Below are 18,916 nucleotides of genomic sequence, written 5' to 3'. Positions count from 1 at the left end.
GCAAGTGAGTGGTTAATTGTCAGAACTTATGAATCACATTGATTCAGGTCTCTTTCTATTCAATGATTGGCCTAGTCCAAATTCTGTCTTGAGAGAAAAGTTTATACAATTGTAAGAATTGAAGAAAACCTTATGGGATTATTTGAATTTAGCCCTGCATTGCTTGGAACCTGGACCACCTATACTTGCTATTTAAAGACATTTAATCAGGGACCCAAGTTGTGTTGACCAGAAATGTAGACACACGCTAAAACTGATGTATAAATATGAGAAAATTCCTTAATCTCAAGCAACTCTAGAGCCTTATCTAAAAACTGATACTATATGGGTCAACTAGTTATTGTGTCCATGTTCATTCTCTCCTTCCAACTTGGAAAGTCCCTAATCTTTCATCTAATTACAAATCACCTAATGTTGTAATTAATTGGACTTATCTGATTATTTTTAATGTATAAAAGTCCATCTCCTTTTGTATTTTGGGTTCAGCCCCAAGTTAAGGGAAGGAGCTTGGTCCTGATTTGCTAGGCATTTCACATGCATTACATAAGATAAATCAATATGTTCAGAAGATCAAACCTTTGTTTCCTCAAATATTTCATTTTTTGCTTCTTTTTCTATTAACAACACTGGAGAGCATAAGAATAAGGGAGGCTTTTCTTAAAATAAATAGTATCTATAATAGTGGAGGATTTAAATCTTCCTCTCTCAGAACTGGATAAATCTAACAAAAAAAAAAGAAAAACATTAAAGAGATAAATAAAATCTTAAACTAGATATGAGATAGATAGGTAGACAGATAGATAGATATACATATAGATAAATATATCTATAGAGAACTGTACAGGGAGAGAAAGAAATATACCTTTCCTCAGTAGCACCTGAAACTTTTACATAAATTAACCATATAATAAGATGCAAAAATTTCATGATAAAACATGGAAAAGCAGAAATATTAAATACATTCTTTTTGGATCATAATACAATGCAAATTATATTTTTAAAGGGACCATGGAATCACAGAGTAAAAATTAATTGGAGACTAACAATCTTAAAGACTGAGTGGGTCAATGAACAAGGCTTAAAAACAATAAATAATTTTATTACGGAAAATAATGAAACAACATGCCAAAATTATGGGATACAGCTAAAGCAGCAATAAAAGGAAAATTTCTATCTTGAAATGCTTATATCAGTAAGATAGAGGAAGAACACATCAATGAAATAGGTACGCAATTTAAAAAAATAAAAAAAACAAATTAAAAATGAGGGGCTATCCCTCCATTGGGAAGTAGATGAACAAATTGTGGTATATAATAGTGATGGAATGTTATTGTGCTAAAAGAATGATGAAGAACAGGATAATTTCAGAAAGAGCTGGAAAGACCTACATACACTTATGCAGAGTGAAATAAGCAGAACCAAGAGAAACGTATACACGTGAAAGACTGTGGGACAATCAATATAATTGACTTTTGCTACTAATAGCAATACAATGATCCAAGACCATCCTGAGGAACTTATGAGAAAGAACTGTGGGAATTGAAATCCAGAAGAAAACCTGATTTATCACTTATTTACGTGGGTATATGATTTGAGATTTTAGTTTTAAAAGATTACTCATTACAAAAATGAATAATATGGAAATAGGATTTAAATTATAATATATGTGAAAGGAACAGAGCCAGGAGAACATTGTACACAGAGACAGATACACTGTGGTACAATCAAACTTAATCGAACTTACAGCAGCAATGCAATGATTCAGCACAATTCTGGGGGACATATGAGAAAGAATGCTATCCACATCCAAAGAAAGAACTGTGGGAGTAGAAACAAAGAAGAAAAATATATGATTGATCATGAGGTTCTATGGGGATATGATTGAGGATGTAAACTCTAAATGATCACTCTATTGCAAATATTAATTAATTAATAATAATTAATATGAAAATAGGTCCTGATCAATGATACATGTAAATCCCAGGGAATTGTTCATTGGCTACAGGAAGGGGGTGAGAAGGAAGGAAAAGAACACGAATCATGAAACCATGGAAAAATATTATAAATTAATCAAATAAATAAAATCTCCAATTAAAAACTTAATTAGAAATCCTTTAAATTAAAAATGAGATTAACAAAAGTAAATGTAATAATACCATTGAATTTAATCAATGAAATTAAGAGATGGTTTTATGAAAAAAAGATAAATCTTTGCTTAATACAATTTTTAAAAGAAAGAAAACCAAATCACTACCATCAAATATGAAAAGGGTGAATTTAACAGTAATGAAGATGAAATCAAAACAATTACTAGAAGCAATTTTGCCTAATTATATGTGAACAAACAGTAATTTAAATGAAATGGATGAATACTTACAAAAATATGAATTGTATACTCTAACAGAGGAAATAAAAGTTAAATAAATCTATTTTAGCAAAAGAATTAAGCAAGCTATAAAAGATCTCCCTAAGAAAAAACATTAGGTCCAGATGGATTTTCAAATAAATTTTGCCAAACATTTAAAGATCATCTAATTTCATTAAACAAATTATTTCGAATAATTGGTAAAAAAAAATTCCTTTTCTCCTTTTATGAAACAAATATGGTTCTGATACCAAACCAGTAAGAATGAAACAGAGAAATAAAATGACAAACCAATTTAATTAATAAATATGAATAAAAAATCCTAAATAAAATACTAAGTAGGAGACTACAGAAATACATCACAAAGATTATGTATTGTGACCAAACAAAATTTATACTAGGAATGCAGGGATAGTTTAACATAAGGAAAACTATCAACATAATTGATTATGTTAACATCAAAAGTAATAAAAAACACATGATTCTATCAATAGATGCAGAAAAAGCCTTTGACAAATGACAATACACATTCCTATTAAAAACACTGAAAAGGATAGGTGTAAATGGATTTTTTCTTAATATAATATGAAGCATCAACCTAAAAAACCCATAAGCAAGTATTATTTGTAACACGGATGAGCTAAAAGCCAGGAGTCAAACAAGGATGCCCATTAATTTTAGAAATGCTAGCAATAGCAAAAAGAAAAGAAATTGAAGGAATCAGAATAGGCAAAGAAGTAATAAAACTATCTGTTTGCAGATGATATAATAGAATATGTGAAAAATACTAGCATTTCAACTAAAAAGTTGAAAATATTAATTTTAGCAAAATAGCAGGATATATAATAAACCCACATAAATCATCAGCATTTTAATATATTACTAACAAAGTCCTACAAGAAGAGATAGAAAGAGCTACTGCATTTAAAATAACCACAGACAGAATAAAATACTTGGAAATATACTTGCCAATACAAACCCAGGAACTACATGAACATAATTATAAAACACATTTTATGCAAATAATGTCAGATCTAAATAACCAGAGAAATAGTTGTTGTTCATGGATGGGCGGAGCCAATGTAATTAAAATGGCAGTCCTACTTAAACTCATCTACTTATTCAATGCCACCTCAATTCAATTACCAAGAAATTATTTTATTGAGCTAGAAAAAAAATAAGTCATTTGGAAGAACAAAAGATCAGGAACATCAAAAGAATTCATGAAAAACAATGTAAGGATAGGTCTAACAATACCAGATTAAATTGTATGAGAAAGCAATACTTATCAAAATTATCTGGTAACTGGCTAAGAAACAGAAAAGGAAATGAACAGTTCAGACATATGACAGGCAGTAACAAAAGATTATAGTACCCTTGTATTTGACAAAAAGCATATATCCAGGATTTGGGGATAAGAAATCACTATTTGGTAAAAATTGTTGGGACAACTGGAAAGTAGTTTGACAGAAACTATTTCTAAATCAATATCTTACACCATTTACTAAGATAAGATAAAAAGGATACAAGATCTAGAGAAAAAAAAGATATAAGTAAATTAGAAAAACAAGGAACATATGACCTATCAGATTTATGGATAGAAGAGGAATTTATGAGTCAACAAGAGATGTTAAGGTAAGGGCAAAATGACAAATGTTGGAGGGGATATGGAAAAAATAGGGACACTAATATATGGTTGGTAGAACTGTGAACTGATCTACTGTGAATGACAACTATTATCAAGAAGGCAAGGCTTCAGGACAAGGGATTCATGATGAAAAAGGATACTGACTACCAAAGAAGGAACATAGTTTGAATCGAAACTGAAATAAACTATTCTTCATTTTATTTCCTCCATGAATTTTTCTCTAGTATAGGTAAAATGTAGCTTGTTTTATAACATGACAAAAAAGGAAATATGGATTATATGGATTACTTATCTTCTTGAGGAAGAGAGGGGTAAAAATAAAATGAGACATTTGATTTTTGGACATAGCTAATAGAATTTGTTTCTCTTCAATAAGCTATTATAACATTACTTATCCATAATAAGTCATAAATACTTTTGTTATATTACATATTACATTGTATTATCTATTAAAAATGGACAAAAAATTAAGTAGTTTCTATCTAAAACCAACAGAAAGCATTGTTAGGTGGGGATAAGCAAGAAGCCCTCCCAATAAGATCAGGATTGTGAAGTAAGAATATCTATTATCACCACTATTATTCAATATTGTACCAGAAATGCTAGATGTAGTAATTACAAAAGAAAAAGGAATTAAAGGAATTAGAAAAGGCAATGAGGAAGCATTCTTGCAAATGGTATACTTGAAGAATCAACCAAAAACTAGCTGAAAGAATTAACAACTTTGGCAAAGTTGCAAGACATAAAATAAACCCACATAAATCATCAATATTTCAATGTTACCAAATCCAGATGCAAGAAATAGAAAGAGGTTCCATTTAAATTAACTGTAGAAAATATAAAATATATGGGAGTCTACAAGCCAAGACAAACCCAGCAACTAAATTCACACAATTTCAAAACACCTTTCCCACAAGTTCCAAACTAAACAATTGGAAAAATCTTAATTGTTTACAGGTAGGCCAAGACTATAATAACAATAACAATTCCACATAATTTACTTATTTAGTGCCAACTACAAAAAAAATTTATTGTATACTCACTAAAAGTAGTAGCATAAATCATATAGAAGAACAAAAGGATGGTCTACTTAACAAATCCTAGAGACTCAACCAAAAAGCTAGTGGAAATAATCAACAATTTTAGCAAAGTTGCAGGATACAAAATAAACCCACACAAGTCATCAGCATTTCTATATATCTCTAACAGATCTCAGCAGCAGGATTTAGAAAGAGAAATTCCATTCAAAATCACCTTAGACAATATAAAATACTTAGGAATCTATTTGCTGAGACAAACACAGGAATTATATAAACACAACTACAAAACACTTTCCACACAACTAAAACTAGATTTTGAGTAATTGGAAAAACATTAACTGCTCCTGGGTAGGACGAGCCAATATAATAAAAATGACCATCCTATCCAAACTTACCTACCTATTTAGTGCCATACACATTGAACTTCTAAAAAAATTTTTTTTACTGAACTAGTAAAAAGCATAACAAAGTTCATTTGGAAGAACAAAAGATCAAGGATATCCAGGGAAATAATGAAAAAAAATGCACCTCACACCCTACAGTGTAGGGCCTACACCAAAATAAACTCAGAATGGGTGAATGACTTGAACATAAAGAAGGAAACTATAAGAAATTTAGGTGAACACAGAATAGTATACATGTCAGACCTTGGAAAAGGGAAAGATTTTAAAACCAAGCAAGACTTAGAAAGAGTCACAAAATGTAAAATAAATAATTTTCACTACATCAAATTAAAAAGGTTTTGTACAAACAAAACCAATGTAACTAAAATCAGAAGGGTAGCAACAAATTGGGAAACAATCTTCATAACAAAAACCTCTGACAAAGGTTTAATTACTCAAATTTATAAAGAGCTAAACCAGTTGTACAAAAAATCAAGCCATTCTCCAATTGATAAATGGGCATGGGTCATGAATAGGCAGTTTTCAGCTAAAGAAATCAAAACTATTAATAAGCATATGAAAAAGTGTTCTAAATCTCTTATAATCAGAGATGCAAATCAAAACAACTCTGAGGTATCACCTCACATCTAGCAGATTGGCTAACATGACAGCAAAGTAAAGTAATGAATGCTGGAGGGGATGTGGCAAAGTTGGGACATTAATGCATTGCTGGTGGAGTTGTGAATTGATCCAACCATTCTAGTGGGCAATTTGGAACTATGCCCAAAGGGCGATAAAAGACTGTCTGCCCTTTGATCCAGTCATAGCATTGCTGGGTTTGTACCCCAAAGAGATAATAAGGAAAAATACATGCACAAGAATATTCATAGCTGCGCTCTTTGTGGTGGCAAAAAACTGGAAAATGAGGGGATGCCCTTCATTTGGGGAATGGCTGAACAAATTGTGGTATATGTTGGTGATGGAATACTATTGTGCTAAAAGGAATAATAAAGTGGAGGAATTCCATGGAGACAAACAACCTCCAAGAAGTGATGCAGAGCAAAAGGAGCAGAACCAGGAGAACATTGTACACAGAGACTGATACACTGTGGTTCAATCGAATGTAATGGACTTCTCCCCTAGTGTCAATGCAATGTCTCTGAACAATCTGCAGGGATCTACGAGAAAAAACACTATCCACAAGCAGAGGACAAACTGTGGGAGTAAAAACACCGAGGAAAGGCAACTGCTTGACTACAGGGGTTGAGAGAATAAGATTGAAGAGAATGAACACCTAAATGAACACCTTAATGCAGATATCAACAACATGGAAATGGGTTCGGATCAAGGACACATGTGACACCCAGTGGAATCACTATGGAGGGGTATGGGGGGGGGGGGGAGAAAACGATCTTTGTTTCCAATGAATAATGTTTGAAAATGACCAAATAAAATAATGTATAAATAGAAAAAAAAGAACAAAAGGTTAAAGGAATAAAAACATACATATTTTATATATTTATGAATATGTAGAGATTTTGATAAAAGTACCAGAGAAATCAATGAAAAAAAAACCTGTCAAGAAAGGTGGCCTGCAGAACCAGATTTCAAACTATACTACAAAAGAATCAAAGCAATGTGACACTGGCTAAGAAACAGTGGTAGATCAATGGAAAAGTAGATCAGCTACACAATACGCAGTAATAAACAATCATAGTAATCTAGTATTTGATAAATACCAAGTTCCAAACTTTTGAGCAAGAACTCACTATTTCACAAAAATTGTTGGGAAAATCAGAAATCAGTTTGGCAAAAATTAAGCATAGATCAACATCTCACACTGTAAACCAAGATAAAGTCACAATGGATACATGATTTACAAAGAAAGGGTGATACCATAAGCAAATTAGGGGACAATGGAATAGCTGGATTTCAGATCTAAGGCCAAGGGAAGAATTTATGGCTAAAGAAGAAGACAGAGCATTACAGGATGTAAAATGAATAATTCTGATTAAATTCAAAAGATTTTGTACAAACAAATTCAATGTAATAAAATTAGAAGGAAAGCAAAAAACTGGGGAAAAATATTTACACCAAGTTTCTCTTACAAAGACCTCATTTCTCAAATATGTGAGTCAAATCTATAATAATTGAAAAAATGATCAATGGATATGGATAGGCAGTTTTCTCAAAAGAATCTAAGCTCTCTCTAGGTCATATCTAAAAACATTTAAAGTCACTTTGACAACTGAGGTACCACCTCATGCCTACACTGCCAGAAGCAAATTTCTCTCTTCAGTATGGACTTTTTTAAATGTCATCTCTCAGTGACCTAAAAGCCACGGAATAAATTCAGGTATAGACAAAGCCCTCAGAGAAAGGAAGTGAAAGAACCAAGGAACCAACAAGACAGGAAACGGATTACACAGGCATTTCCCCCCCTGGGTGACCCAGAGAAATTAAGAAACTATGATTGGTTCCTGAGATGCGACCTGTGAGCATTAGTGGGTGGAGTAAAGAACTTATAAAGGGAGACCTTGCAAGTAGAGGTCTTTGGCCGGCCCAAGGAGGAGTTGAGGAGCTGAGGGGACCCTTGTCAGAGTTTAGCTACAAGCCCATTATGGCAGACAACAGATTAGAAAGCTAAGTATCTCTCTACCTCTGTAAAATTGAAATTTGAACTCTGGACTCCATTCCCCAGGAGTCCTTGCTAGCTCTCAGAGTGCTTTGTAATCTCACTGAATTTTCAAATGGGCAGAGAGCAAAATGATTATTTAGAGGGTCTCCGCCCACGGCGGGCTGTCTTCTCTTCCTGGCTCCGCTGGCAAATAGATGCGTCTCATGATGTGAGTGAAATTTGGGTGGGCCTCATGGCCCACCTAGCATATGCTTCTCTTGCTTGTATTTTCTTTAATCCTCAACCTTTAATAAACCTCAAAAAAATATAATACTCCTTGCAGAGAGAAACTAATTTCTACCTGCCTCGGTGTCCCCTAAATTTTAATCTTTACATTTCTCTTCTACTTCTATATCTTCTACTACTATTTAATAATGTTATTGAGCTATAACTAGCCTCTTAATTTTAAATATTACCATACACATAGATTGGCTAATATGACAGAAATGAGAAATGAAAAACGCTGGAGGGGATGTGAGAAAAATGGGACACTACTTCATTATTGATGGAGTTGTGAACTGATCCAACCATTCTGGAGAGCAATTTGGAACTACGCCTAAAGAGCAATAAAACTGCATACCCTTTGACCCAGCAATACCACTACTAAGTATGTATTCCAAAGAGATTAAAAAAGAGAGAGAATTGAGGGAGAGAAGGGCCTAAATGTATAAAAACATTATAGCAGCTATTTTTGTGGTGGCAAAGAAATGGAAATTGAAGGGATGTTCATTAATTGGGAATGACTGAACAAGTTCTGTCATATGAATGTGATTGAATATTACTGAATTTCAGAAGCACATGATGCTTTCAGAAAAACCTGGAAAAATTTACATGAACATATATAAAGTGAAGTTAGCAGAACCAGAAGAACATTTTAACCAGTAACAACAGTGAATAACTTATTTCTAAGCAGTATAATGATCCAAAACATGATGAAAGATGCTATCTCCAGAGAAAGAATAGAATCTGAATGGAGATCAAAACATATCTTTTAAAAACTTTATTGATATATGTAAAAATTAAAATTAATCTACAATAATGTCAAATATTATATTTTATAAGATTTATTAATAATCACTAGAAGTAAAGGAATAAAAAGGTAACAAAATAAAACCATGTGCCCATGGCTAATCTACCTGTTCAAACAGCCTGCTCCACCAATGTACCGACCCAGGAAAAAGACCCCTAGCCATGGAAGACCAACCTATTTATCCCCCGTTTCTGTCAGTACATAAGGACAGGAAGTCAGTGGGCTCCTGGGAAATGTAGTTCAAAGGCACAAGATTTCCAATTACACAATATTTCTTGGAGTTTTTTTTTTGGGGGGGGGGGAAGAAGGGTGTGTCAATGTTTACTTTTGTAACATAGCTAATATGGAAATGTTTTACATAAGTGCACATATATAATACATATCAAATTGCTTGCCTTCTCAATGAGGGGTGAGAGGAGGGAGAAAGGGGAACTTGAAAATTTAAATGAATGTTAAAAATTATTTTTACATATAGTTGTGGAAAAATGAAGTATTAAAATTTTTAAAAGAACAAGCACTCATTTAGGGAGCTTATGTTTAAAACAATAAATCATAAACAGATTTATTATAGTATAAAAAACACTGGTGCTATTGATTTATGTTAGCTTATTACTAATCCCAAGTCTAGTCAAACTTTTCTTCTTTTTACCTGAATTTTGTAAACCTTTCAACTTCAGGATCTGTTAAAGTACAAGGAAAAAATTTTGTTGCCTTTTTTTATGACAAAGAAATCAGTTTTGTGCTACATATAAGTAAACAATAACAGAACATTCATTCAATATAGTCACTGAATGCTGTTTTATGTAAGGTTCTACTCTTGTTACAATAAAACAGACTTTTCCACTTTTTAGTCTGAACATTCTCTAATTTTGTAATTCATTAGTTGCTACTTTTGGCATTTTACCAACATCTGTTCTAATTAATGGGGAGGGTAGTTTAAAAGAAAAAAACATCTAATGTTTAAATAATACAACACAGTACATGTATTTAGTAATTTGATTTTGTGAAAACAAAACTTTTCAAGTGAAAAAATATTATAGGGGATTCTTAAATAATCACAAATCAAAGAAATGTAACAGACAGGTAAGACCTCAGAAATCATTTAGTTCATAAAACAAGTATTTTATTTTATGTATAAATAAACAGAGAACCAGGAAGGTCAAATAATTTTCCCTAGGTCATACAGTAGGAAATTAAAAGTTCTAGACTCAAAACCAGTTTTTATTATTTTTCTAATTCCAAATGTAGTGCTCTTTCCATTAACATTATGATGTAAACTATTTCCAGGTAGCCAAAATAGAGGATATATTAAGAATATTATAAAGCAACAAGGGTCAGGGCAGTCTTACACAGGGCATGTCTGAACATTTACATCTATCATTTAATTTTTACCCAACTTAAGTATAATAGGTAGGTAATTATCTTTAATTCTATAGTTTAGAGCAGAGATTGAGAAACTATAGCCCTGTAACCAAATCTGGGATAGGAATGGTTTTTACATTTTTAACAAAAATTTCTAATAGGATAAAACTTTATTTTAAAATGTAAAAAAAAATAATCTTCATATAATACAAAAATATGCTACCGGCTGGAATTGGTCTTCTGGCTATAGTTTGCTGATTCCTGGATTAGAAAATTGATTCCAATGTTATCATGGACATTGATTTCAACTAAAGATGACCTGTAAATAAAGCAGGCAGCCTTGTTAAGGGTCAAGAAGGTGAACTTGGGTTTTCAAAAATTATGTCAGCAAAACACAAGTTCTGGCAAGATCTCTCCAATCTAGAAAGACTATAAATATGATTATAGTGATAGAGTTGCTTTAGAGACAACTTTTGAAGCTCTTCACTAGAATTAATAATCAATCAAGACTCTCAACTCTTGTCCCAAGCTCAATGTCAGGATCTGGAAAAGCAGCTGCATTTCTTTTTCTTTCTTTTTGTTTTTTTTGTTCTTTTTTTTTTTAATATATTTTATTTGATCATTTCCAAGCATTATTCATTAAAGACATAGATCATTTTCTTTTCCTCCCCCCCACCCCCCATAGCCGACGCGTAAATCCACAGGGCATTAGATGTTTTCTTGATTTGAACCCATTGCTTTGTTGATAATATTTGCATTAGAGTGTTTATTTAGAGTCTCTCCTCTGTCATGTCCCCTCAACCGCTGTATTCAGGCAGTTGCTTTTCCTCGGTGTTTCCACTCCCACAGTTTATCCTTTGCTTATGAATGGTGTATTTTTCTCCGGGATCCCTGCAAATTGTTCAGGGACATTACACCGCCATTAATGGAGACGTCCATTACGTTCGATTATACCACAGTTTATTAGTCTCTGTGTACAATGTTCTCCTGGTTCTGCTCCTCCCGCTCTGCATCACTTCCTGGAGGTTGTTCCAGTCTCCATGGAACTCCTCCACTTTATTATTCCTTTGAGCACAATAGTATTCCATCACCAACATATACCACAATTTGCTCAGCCATTCCCCAATTGATGGGCATCCCCTCGTTTTCCAGTTTTTGGCCACCACAAAGAGCGCAGCTATGAATATTTTTGTACAAGTCTTTGTGTCCATTATCTCTTTGGGGTACAGACCCAGCAGTGCTATGGCTGGATCAAAAGGTAGATATTCTTTTGTCGCCCTTTGGGCATAGTTCCAAATTGCCCTCCAGAATGGTTGGATCAGTTCACAACTCCACCAGCAATGAATTAATGTCCCTACTTTGCCACATCCCCTCCAGCATTCATTACTTTCCTTTGCTGTTATGTTAGCCAATCTGCTAGGTGTGAGGTGATACCTCAGAGTTGTTTTGATTTGCATCTCTCTGATTATAAGAGATTTAGAACACTTCTTCATGTGCTTATTAATAGTTTTGATTTCTTTATCTGAGAACTGCCTATCCATGTCCCTTGCCCATTTATCAATTGGAGAATGGCTTGATTTTTTGTACAATTGATTTAGCTCATTATAAATATGAGTAATTAAACCTTTGTCAGAGGTTTCTATGAAGATTTTTTCCCAATTTGTTGTTTCCCTTCTGATTTTAGTTACATTGGTTTTGTTTGTACAAAAGCTTTTTAGTTTGATGTAGTCGAAATTATTTATTTTACATTTTGTGATTCTTTCTATGTCTTGCTTGGTTTTAAAGCCTTTCCCCTCCCAAAGGTCTGACATGTATACTATTCTGTGTTTACCCAATTTACTTATGGTTTCCTTCTTTATGTTTAAGTCATTCACCCATTTTGAATTTATCTTGGTGTAGGGTGTGAGGTGTTGATCTATTCCTAGTCTCTCCCACACTGTCTTCCAATTTTCCCAGCAGTTTTTGTCGAATAGTGGATTTTTGTCCCAAAAGCTGGGATCTTTGGGTTTATCGTATACTGTCTTGCTGAGGTCGCTTTCCCCCAGTCTATTCCACTGATCTTCCTTTCTGTTTCTTAGCCAGTACCAAATTGCTTTGATGACTGCTGCTTTGTAATATAGTTTTAGGTCAGGGACTGCAAGGCCCCCATCATTTGTGGTTTTTTTCATTATTTCCCTGGATATCCTTGATCTTTTGTTCTTCCAAATGAACTTTGTTATGGTTTTTTCTAAATCAGTGAAGAAGTATTTTGGTAGTTCAATGGGTATGGCACTAAATAGTTAAATAAGTTTGGGTAGGATGGTCATTTTTATTATATTGGCTCGTCCTATCCATGAGCAGTTAATGTTTTTCCATTTGCTCAAGTCTAGTTTTAGTTGTGTGGCGAGTGTTTTGTAGTTGTGTTCATATAGTTCCTGTGTTTGTCTCGGGAGATAGATTCCTAGGTATTTTATTTTGTCTAAGGTGATTTTGAATGGGATTTCTCTTTCTAGTTCTTGCTGCTGAGCTGTGTTGGAGATATATAGAAAAGCTGATGATTTATGTGGGTTTTGTATCCTGCAACTTTGCTAAAGTTGTTGATTATTTCAATTAGCTTTTTGGTTGAATCTCTAGGATTCTTCAAGTAGACCATCATGTCATCCGCAAAGAGTGATAACTTGGTCTCCTCCTTGCCTATTTTGATGCCTTCAATTCCTTTATCTTCTCTAATTGCTACTGCTAGTGTTTCTAGTACAATGTCAAATAGTAGAGGTGATAATGGGCATCCTTGTTTCACTCCTGATCTTATTGGGAATGCATCTAGTTTATCCCCATTGCAGATGATATTAGCTGATGGTTTTAGATATATACTGTTTATTATTTTTAGGAATGACCCTTCTATTCCTATGCTTTCTAGTGTTTTTAATAGGAATGGGTGTTGTATTTTATCAAATGCTTTTTCTGCATCTATTGAGATAATCATGTGATTCTTGTTGGTTTGCTTGTTGATGTGGTCAATTATGTGGATGGTTTTCCTAATATTGAACCAGCCCTGCATCCCTGGTATAAATCTTACTTGATCATGGTAAATGATCCTTCTGGTCACTTGCTGGAGTCTTTTTGTTAGTATCCTATTTAAGATTTTTGCATCTATATTCATTAGGGAGATTGGCCTATAGTTTTCTTTCTCTGTTTTTGACCTGCCTGGTTTTGGAATCAGTACCATGTTTGTGTCGTAAAAGGAGTTTGGTAGAATTCCCTCTTTGCTTATTATGTCAAATAGTTTGGTATAGTATTGGGATTAACTGTTCTCTGAATGTTTGATAGAATTTGCTGGTGAATCCATCAGGCCCTGGGGATTTTTTCTTAGGAAGTTCTATTTCTTTTTCTTTTGAGGGGAACTTTTTAAAATTAATTAATTTAGAATATTTTTCCATGGTTACATGATTCATGTTCTTTCCCTCCCCTCTTCCCTCACTCCTTGTTGAGTCGATGAGCAATTCCTCTAGGTTAAACATGTATCACTGTACAAAACCTATTTCCATACTATTAATATTTGTAATAGAGTGATCATTTAAAGTCAAAATCCCCAATCATATAAGCCAGCTGCATTTCTTAAATGCAATAGTGCAAATTGGAGTCAATGGGATTGGGCAATGGCAAGTACCTGGTGACCAGGACTGTATTCATAAGAGTGGAGGTTGTAGTCATCAATGATCCTTTCATGGTTTATATGTTCCAATGAATCTACTCATAGCAAGTTTTAAGGACTCTATAAAGGCTGAAACTGGAAAGCTAGTGACCAATGCAAAAGTCATTACTATACTCAGCACCATAATCCCACCAATATAATGGAGATACATCAACATTAAATGGGGAGCTACTCAAGCTCAATAGATAGTAGGGTCAACTAGTGTCTTTACCCACATGGAAAAAGGCCAGGATTGACCTGAAGGGCAGAGTTATAATGATTATCTCTGCTTCTTCTGTTGATGCCTCTAGGTTTGAGATGGCAATAAACCATGAAAAAAGAATATATTTCTCTTATACCTTCTACACTATAAACTACTTGGTCCCCCTAGTCAAAATTGCTGATGACAATATTGGCACTGTAGAAGAATAAATGACTATAATACATGTCATTACTGCTACCCAGGAATACATCAATCCTACTTCCATTGGCTCTTGTGAGACTACAGGAAAAGTTATTGTTAAACGGAATGGGAAGCCCACAGACAAGGCCTTCCATGTTCCTACTCTCAATGTTATCTGGATCTGACCTGCTACTGGAAGAAATCTATCAAATGTGATGATATAAGAGGGACCTTTGAATGGCATCTTGGATTACACAGGGTGCACTGTTTGTATCTCTATCTTTAATAGTAACATTCACTTTTCTACCTTTGGGGCTGGTGCTGGTATTGTCTTCAATAATCTTTCAGTCAAGCTCATTGCCTAGTATAACAATGACTATGGTTATAACAGCTAGGTAGTAGACTTCATGGTCTACATAGCTCCAAGAAGTAAAGTAGAAAGTCCTGGATCTCCATCCCCAACCAAAAAAGGAGTTACACCAATGGAGAGCCAATACACTTAACCTATTTCCCTGTACTAAGGATCTCATGCCCACACAATCCTTACCCTACAGCATTCCCACTGGAGAGGAGAAGAGTTGTCTACCATCAATAAAATTACCATGTTGAGTGCAAAGAAACAACAAAAATCAATCAATAAGTGTAATTAATTAAGCATCTACTGTGAAAGTTGCTGGGGATACTGAGACAAAATGAAACCACTCTTGCCAAAGAATTGACATTCTATGAGGTGAAACAAAAATTATATAGACACAATATGATGTAATTTTTTGAGGGGAAGAATCCAGCAGCTAGCCTGAGAGGGGATCAAATAAGGCCTCATATAAAAAGGTAGTACTTGAAGGGGAAGGAAATAATCATTAGTGTGAAAAGGGAATTCTTTGTTCCCTTTGCCTATTGAGTTCACACTTGTGAAAGGGAATTTTTTATTCCCTTTGCCTATTTTGAGTTAACACACCTTTTGATTGAATCAACAAAAGCTTCAACTAGGTGAAGGAGCTCACAAACAACTCAGAGAATTCACACCCTTAGAAATTCAATCAATCAGGAAACTGTAAACCTTTTGATGAGAAATTGATCTTCAGAGGCCTTTGATAAGAGTTGGCACCTTCAGAGGATGAGAGGTTTTTATCTCACAGACACTGCCCTCTGGGCAGGGCTTGACAATTTGGAAATTGTGATTGACCCTTGTGAAAGGGGGAAGGGAGAAGGAGCCATTATAAAAGGCCCTGAATTTCTGGGGTTAGGCAAGTAGACATCAAGAAGGAAGTTGGCTTCAAGAAGGAGTAGGACTTCAAGAAAGAAGTCAGCTTAAGGAAGAAAGTCGGTTTCAGGAGTCACCTTCAGCTTGATTTTGATTCAGTCTTGATTTTGAGCACTAATACTTCGAATGAGCAACCACCATTATTATTTATAATCTTCATATATTTTAATCAAACCATTAAAATTTAATTCTTATATTAAAAAGAGTAAGCATTTATACAGCATCTACTATGTGCCAGGCACTAGCCTAAATGCTTTACAAATATTTTGTCATTTTATTAGATGACTGAGCTAAGTTTTTGTTTTTTTTTTAATAACCCTTACCTTCCGTCTTGGAGTCAATACTGTGTATTGGCTCCAAGGCAGAAGAGTGGTAAGGGCTAGGCAATGGGGGTCAAGTGACTTGCCCAGGGTCACACAGCTGGGAAGTGGCTGAGATCAGATTTGAACCTAGGACCTCCCGTCTCTAGGCCTGGCTCTCAATCCAGTGAGCTACCCAGCTGCCCCCTTGAGCTAAGTTTTAAAGGAAACTAGAAATTTGAAGAGTTGAGGTGGGAAGACAATTTGCTCCAGTATGGAAGTGTTTTGCATGACAATAAAAAACCCTAAGAAAAGGCTATTGGAGTTGGCAACTTAAAAATCAGGACAACTTGGGAAAGAGTAGTTTCAGTTGAGTGATAAGATGGGAAAACAATGTACATGGATAAGAAGTGAGAATGAAGAAAGGATATGGAAGCAAGGAGAGTAAAACAATCCCATTCCCTCCTGAATCTGAATGTGATATCTAATATGATAACCAGAATGGATAGTTAGGTCAAACAAGGGTTTTTCTTAAGGAGAGACTTGGATGGGTTGGCAGGTAGCAAGAAAAGAACCTGAAGACAAGGAAAGTTCAAAGATTAGAGAAGGGGAAAAGGATGACTGCAGAGGCAATCTGACAGCAGACAGCAAGGGACATAAGTGAGGATATTTATAAAGAGGGGTTGGCCATGGTGAGAAGTCTCTCTTCAAGGTCTGAAGTAAAAGATTCAAAAATGGGGGCATGATGAGGGTTCTGTGAGATAGAGAAAGGGGACAACAGGAAACATAACAAAAAGCCTCTATTTTTTTCAAAAGTTTAAGATAAGTTCTTAGTTCATGAGTTTAGTTTAAAATTTTTTTAGCTATTTCAATAAAATTGAGTTTCCTTTGTAATCCTACATTTTATTTTATGCATTTAAAAATTTTATTGTGAAAAGGAATCAACTATCTTCAGCAGACTGCCAAAAGGGTCCATGATGCAAAAAATAGTCTACATAAAAAAAAAAACTCTTATCAACAGAGCAATTCACTAGATTTGAGGAATGATACATTACTGACTCCAGTGAGCCCAAGACTAATAAAGTGAAACTTAGTCAAAAGAGATGTCTAGCATTCAATTCTGTTTAAAAAGAAACTGGATAAAGAATGAATACTGCCCAGATTATGGCATGCAGTTGAATAAGAAGCCCAGTGAGCTAGATCATTATATTTATCTTGTTTGGATAATCAGTGACCATGGACAAGGTCCTAAGCCCAGGATTTAATAGGAGATTACACTAGATCACATTTGGGAAACTCTACAGCTTTCAAATGCTTTCAAGAAGCTGCACAAGCTCATCCTTTATTTCCTGACATTTAACTGTTATGATAAAAATGCAATGGTCTTTTATCAAAATTTCAGATGATCCAAAAAGCATACTAGAATTGTCTAACCAGTGCTAAAGCCAGAGATGGGCAAATGCCACAAATCAGGGCTTGATTTGTTTTGTTTTACATCTAGACTTAAGTATGTGATGGAGGAAATATAAATAAATTAAACTTTCAGTCTGCCATGTGTATGTTTTTGAGGGGGAGGAAAGAAACAGCTGGTGGTTAAACATTAATTAGCATCCATATAGGCTGAAGCCAATAAAAATAGTACCTTGTGAACAAGATATAAACAACTAGGAAAGAAAACAGGCTGGTCAATTACTAAGAATTAAAGATATGAGTAGAGAAATACAAATTAAAACAACTCTGAGGTATCAACTCACACCTATCAGATTGGTCAAAATGCCAGTACAGAAAAATGATAAATGATGGAGGGAATGTAGCAAAATTGGGGCACTAATGCATTGCTAGTAGAGTTGTGAACTGATCCAGCCATTCTGGAGGGCAATTTAGAATTATGCCCAAAGGGCTTTAAAAGAATGTTTGCCCTTTGATCCAGTAATACCACTAAGGTGTGTCACAGATTTTTTTAGAATGGGAAAAGTTCTTTTAATGGCAAAGAATTAGAAACTAAAGGAATGTCTATCAATTGGGGAATGGCTGAACAAATTGTGGTATATGATGGTGATGGAATATTACTGGACTATAAGAACAATCAACTGACAAGACTTTTGCTACTGACAGCAATACAATGATTCAGGACAATTCTGAGGACTTATGAAAAAGAATGCTTTCTACCTCCAGAGAAAGAAAGTAGAAATGCAGATGAAAACATATGAATTATCACTTGTTTATTTGGGTATGTTTTGGGGTTTTGGTTCTATAAGATTATTCACTTAAAAATGAATATGGAAATGTTTTGTATGATAATACATGTATAACCCTGATTGAATTGCTCATCAACTCTGGGAGGAGGAAGGAAGATGGGAGGAAGACAATATGAATCAAATAACACTGGAAAACACATGGAAATTTATTAAAATAAAACAATATTTCTAGAGATAAGTAAAAAAAAAGGAAGAGCATCAACACCTAATACATTCTAAAATAACTGAAACTAAAAAATTTTTGAAGCAGGTCACTGAAGAAATTGGCAACCTTGCCATTCCTATTCACTACATAACTGGATTAAGCTACAGACATCTCTCAATGAAGCCTGCTCCTTGTTCTTGTTCACTATGTGCATGCTGATGCCATCTAAGAAGAGCTTTTATTTTCAGAGTTCCTTTTGGAAACTACAAAGGCCATGAACGTTTTGAAAGTGTTAAAAAAAAAATTGGGGTGGGGAGTGGCAAAAGACTTGAGACTGGAAAGAAAAGCTTCATACGCCTTAAACAGAAAGGG

General features: G+C 34.3%; 1 protein-coding gene across 3 annotated transcripts in view; it reads right to left on the bottom strand.

Annotated features, from left to right (window-relative positions):
• Positions 1–18,916, bottom strand: part of REV1 (REV1 DNA directed polymerase) — a 118,615-nt gene that overhangs the window by 84,435 nt on the left and 15,264 nt on the right. The window contains exon 2 of one of the 3 annotated variants that reach the window (XM_056808277.1): positions 1,745–1,818. The exons of the other annotated variants lie outside the window; for them this stretch is intronic. The gene's annotated coding sequence lies outside the window, so the exon portion shown is untranslated. The remainder of the gene's footprint in view (positions 1–1,744; positions 1,819–18,916) is intronic. 3 annotated transcript variants of the gene reach the window in all.

This window comes from Monodelphis domestica, chromosome 8 (assembly GCF_027887165.1).
Source record: "Monodelphis domestica isolate mMonDom1 chromosome 8, mMonDom1.pri, whole genome shotgun sequence".
Lineage (NCBI taxonomy): Eukaryota > Metazoa > Chordata > Mammalia > Didelphimorphia > Didelphidae > Monodelphis > Monodelphis domestica.
The sequence above is the reverse complement of the archived record's forward strand: the minus strand, read 5'-3'. Positions and strand labels throughout refer to the sequence as shown.